Source organism: Sander vitreus, chromosome 18 (genome assembly GCF_031162955.1).
Source record: "Sander vitreus isolate 19-12246 chromosome 18, sanVit1, whole genome shotgun sequence".
Taxonomy (NCBI): domain Eukaryota; kingdom Metazoa; phylum Chordata; class Actinopteri; order Perciformes; family Percidae; genus Sander; species Sander vitreus.
In genome coordinates, this window is record NC_135872.1 from 14,767,794 (window position 1) to 14,773,387 (window position 5,594).

Below are 5,594 nucleotides of genomic sequence, written 5' to 3' on the forward strand. Positions count from 1 at the left end.
TCACAAGTCACCACGCGACCACTTCCGGTAGCGCTTATGGTGAAAAAGTTGTTCCCTTATTAGAAATTCTTTGGCTGTATTCATAAATGCAATTTTTCTAAAAGAAACCCCACTGTTCTTGTCCTTTTGATTTTGTATTTGCTTCTATAATATTTGATTGTGCCTCCTATTTACATTGTAAACACTTGTGTTGAGATGATCTGTAAAAATATATATTTAGGTTATTTTGATTAATGAAGTTTTGGCGGAAAACTTGTTAGCAAACATAACTAATATATTATTATTATTATTATTATTATTATTATTATTATTATTATTATTATTATTATCAGGCTAGCAGTAGTAGTATTTAGCTTTGATGTCCATTGTTTCGACTACATAATGCCAAAGATCGATCATACCTTTGTTGTTTTCGATAGCATTTAAAAAAGAAGGTTTTGGGTCAGATGTTTACTATACCAATGAATGTATTTACACTTAACTCACCAAATTCATGCCTAGCCTACCATTGATTGGACAGAAAAAAAATGTATAATGTGAAAAGATGCAACACACAAAACATTACATTTTTTTTCTTCACAAAACGTGTTCAAACGTGATTTCTGAGTATGCTCTCTTTTCACGGTTGCCAACAGCAAATATACAGTATGATGCCAAGCAAAAAGCTGACCCCGGATATGTGCTTTTACCACAAGAGGGAGACATTTACATAGAAATGTCTACTTAACAAGAAACCTTTGGCTGTAAAAAGAAAAGAAAAAAACTCAGTAACCCGTCTATGCCTCATATGAAACAACAACAAAAGTAGTAATACTACTAATAATAACAGTTTAGGTTATTCATTCCAACTAATTTTAAGCTCTAAAAACCTTTCATGAAGGTGGAAATGTGTCAGGCTGCTGGTTGAATTATACATAACATGATTTAAATTAACAACAATGATATATGTAACTACTCTGAGTCTGATTACAATATATTCCATGTTAAACAATAAATCAAAATAGCCTGAAAAATCTTCTAGGATAGGCCTACAACATGCATGTCCATAGGAGCTACAGTAGTTTGTTGTCAGAGACCAACTGTGTGAGTTCAGACTGTTTAACAACAGAGATGTTAGGGTGGGAGGGAGAGCAGTGGGAGGTAAAGCCGAGTGACTTTAGGTTGCCCTTGAGGTTTGATACACATACGAGTATTTTTTTTCTTAAGATCACCAGTAAATCTGTATTAATTTTGGCCAGAACCACTTAAAAAAAAATCGTTAAAGCGGATTAATCAAGCCAGTCCTGTTTAATGTCTCCCGTTAATTAGTTTGTCAGCAGTGTTTTAATATCGCCTAATGACTTCATATTTCACTGATGACATTAAAGGGGTGTTAAAAGAGGGGAAATGGCCCATTCAGGATTCAGTTCTTTTGCCATAAGATGCCCTCGATGAATAAGACAAGGTCACGGAGGCCTAGCCTTTAGGGAGATATACATCATCAGGGGATGAGGCTGGGAGAAATCCCATAGAGGAAGCTCTCTCCCCTCTAAAACAGCATGACGGGCACAATGTGATACAGTTCTGTCTTAGAACAAAACACTGCACAGGGAATTCATGATACAGCTTAGGGCAGCCACGCTGTATAGGATGACAGGATAGCCCCACAGTGTACAATAATACTGATACTGGGGACTTATGCCTGCAAGGGGACTGATTGTTATACTGTTCATTTGTGTAGTGTATTATAACAATACAACAAGTTTTTGTTTTTAATGCATTAGAAGTTAGCTCTTTTCAATCTTCATCAGCAGTTTCTGAAGCTTTCTAAGCAAGAACAAAGAAATCAGAAATCGTATAGTTGTAGCTCACAGTATTGAGGACACTGCATTTTCTCTGTGATGAAAATCCTATGTTAAACAAAATGCTCAATGGAAGCTAATGGATCCCGAACAAGTCCATGCACTGCTTCCAAAATGCTTTGTTTGACAAATCAATTTTCCCATAACCCGGTGAGGAGAAAAGTGATGTGGATTGATCGCCCCCCTGACTTTGTTTCCAGAATATTGTTTGATGGCTGGATAGATTAATTGGTATGACATTTGAAAGCCTTCTCTTGACTGTCAGCATCCAAGCCTCTATACACCAATCGAACCTCGGTCTAATTGTCTCCTCTATAATACCTCACTTCACAAATTAGAGACGGTGCCTCTATAAACTGTTCCCAATGTAAGACCTAAACAACATCACGCTGCTCAATCAGACACTGGTTTGAATAGGGGTGATGCTGGGCTGATAAGATAGAGTGCATTAAAGGGCATCACCCCAAACCGCTGCGCCAGCACATCTTCCTCTCAGCACAGTAGATCTGAAATATACAAATCAAATCCAAGCAGCTGCTCCAAGTAAATCTAGAGTCGTTAATATACAGCGGTTCATACTATTTGTATCTTAATTAATATGAATTACGACTACAGTGAGGAACACAAAGAGAAAATCATTGAAATAAATGACCTTGAAAATGCTGGTATGTTATGTTAAATATATAGTTTTAAGATTTGGTATTTAAATGTGTTTTTGTATGTCTGTTTTTGTATGTGTACCATTGTTGCTTGTAACATAATCAACAGTGCTCTTTATAATGGGCCTTCTTCATAGAAGACATCTTGACATGTCACAATGAAAAATGACAGAAAAGTACATAATAAATAAGAAAAGTAATGATGGCTGAATCCCATGTAGCTGCTTCAGTTTCAGGGTCCTGGTATTGTGCATGCTGGCTCACGTTCACACTGTCATGGCTTACTGGGACACTCAAATAGCCGAGCCATTGTTACTGTTATTAGCAACATCTTTTCTGTCAAAATATGTGCTGTGAAAAAGGCCTATTACATTAAAAGTAGGATTGCGCTCTATGTCAGTAACCTGTATTGTGTGAGACAATATGAATTTGTGCAACAGAGATTTTTCCGTACTGCTTATGCTGTGGTACATCCTTTTCTCTGGTTGCATTTGAACATTGTGGGAAATGTTCCAATAAGCACAAAATACTTATATGATTTCTTATATGAATATCCGTATTGACATGATTTTGCATCATTGTGATTTATTTGTCAGATATTGAATTTACTGGATTATATATATGGAGAAGATATTATCCATATCGCCCACTTCTAATTCAAAGTCATACGTCTTTTGTTTCATGGATAAAATATGGAATCACCATCCATTGGGCTCACCTTTACCTTCAATACCTTCCTTACTTGGACTCCAAGTAAAACAATGCAGTATAATACACTACATGCATGACATAGTACATTAATAGCAGTAATCTTCACTCCTATCAAAGAGGAAAGACAAATAGACCTTCAAATGTAGTATAACAATACTAGCATGTGGTTCTTGGGAGAGGTTCATGCCTAACGCCAATGGTGGCTCAGCAAATAAGGGAAGAAAATGAAAAAGTGAATCTAGTAAAAGTTTCTCAGTTTTTATCGGTGCATGCTTTGTAAATAGAGTTAGACATTTCTGCATTAAATTAAATCTAAAAACAACATTCTTTTGTCCCGCCATGGTACTGAATGCAGATTAGTTTGGGGGTAAAAGAAATTGGACACGGTCTGGTCTAAAATATTAAAACAGGCAATAATCTACATTCTATATAGTGTCGTTATTTTTCGACATAAAAAGGACCAAATTTCCCTTGAATCAAATAAGACTGCAGTTATCTGCCCGCCACAATTCATCACCATTTATTTATCATTCACAATGACTAATTGCCTGACTTGACTTCAATTTTGTGGGCTGGGTCCCTCACAGAGCAAGCTGCTTGGCTGCCCACCTCCCTATCACCCCAACACACCCACTTGCCTTTGAAAAACTGTAATTGAATGAGTTTATGTCGTCAAATTGATTAATCATATTAATTCTTACTTATTAGTGGGATGGTTGAAAATGATGACAATTAGATTAATGAAATTAGTTAATTCTTCCTACCCACACCATACTCCCAACTATAACGAACCACAAAAAAAAGCATTGAAAGGGAGACTGTTATGACACAATTGGCAATCAAGATTTGGCTGCTAATTGAATGTCTGCTTTTATTAATGATGAGGTTTATAAAAAGACCTTGAGAAAGGAATATTAATTGATTAATCAAAGTGCTCCAAATTAAAGGGGGAGTATACAAAGCAGAGGTCGGACATTTTTTTCTCACATTTGATTGTGAAGAATGCTGCAGCATCTTTCACAGAATGAAAACATACCTGATTGATAAACAATCAACTGTTTACTGATATTTGACTATATAGCTATCGTTTAAATTTCCCTGTTGACTGAAATATTGTTTAATTTATTATTGACTTATTAATATAAGTTTTGGCTGTTAATATTAAAATACAATTCATATAATTTTCTTTCAGTATATTGTGATTAAAACCAATGTCTTTGCTAAATGTTGTCCACACATTACTGTGATCAAAAGATTAGTCAGTATTTGTCAGTACAACATGTTGACTTGATGAAGAGGCTCCACTCCAGACTTTACAGTGAAGCTGGAAGTTGCCTGACCACAGATCAGTTCTGCAGGGAGCCACATGTCCCGGTGGGACCGCAGCAATTCATTCATCATGCCTGTTTGCCTGTTGTGGAAAAACAAAATCCGCATAAATATATGTAGATATAAGTAAACAGAGTGTGAGATCTCTCGAGCCGATATACTGCTTTGAATTTCATTACGCAACAAGCTGTCCGGCGGTTATAAACGATACTCATGAGAAAGAAGTGATTGTTCGATATGATAAAGATGAAATATAATAGTTTATGCCACCATGAATCTGATTGTAACGTCCACACTATTAGAAAGACAGATAAAAGCATTTATAACTATTTGCTTTGTGTCATAAAGGGAAGTAGGCTATTTGATTAATATGAGCATATGGCTGGCTCCAGGTTCAACAGATTGTGTTGAATATAACTTAGAGAGGCGGTAATGGGCTGGTTTATATACTAAAATGTGAGCTGTCACACATGTGAGATAAGCAGAATTATGACTAACACATTCTGCATTTACACAGTGTAAGGTTTGATATGCATGCTGTGCTAATGTAGGTGAGTAATGTTTTTGTTTTCGCTGAAGAAATATTTACTTAGATGGCAAGATGCTATCTGCTCATGTGGTCTATACAAAAGTGTAAAATAGGTTGGTTTTCACATTCAAAAAACATATAAATCTTGCTCATAGTTACGCTGCAGGAATGGATTACACCATGACTTCACCTATTCAATCAATGTATTGGGTCAGCATTTTTTTATATGTAGCTTCTATTATATTCAGTCCATTCTTTCATATGCAGGGAATTTTTGCCAGCGAAACAAAAGAGGAACTCCACCAATTTTACACAACAAAGTCTGTTTACAATTTTTGTAACTGCCTCAAGTGATGTCACTTGAGTTAGGGACACTTGGGGTTGAATACTAGATTAAAGGTCCAATGTGTAATACTGACAGCTAGCGTTTAAAGTGGTTACTGTAGTCCAAATTCAAAATACTGAAAAGAGTCGTCTCCCCTGGCCCCTCCTCCCCCAGCGCCAAACGGAAATTTCAAAAGGAGA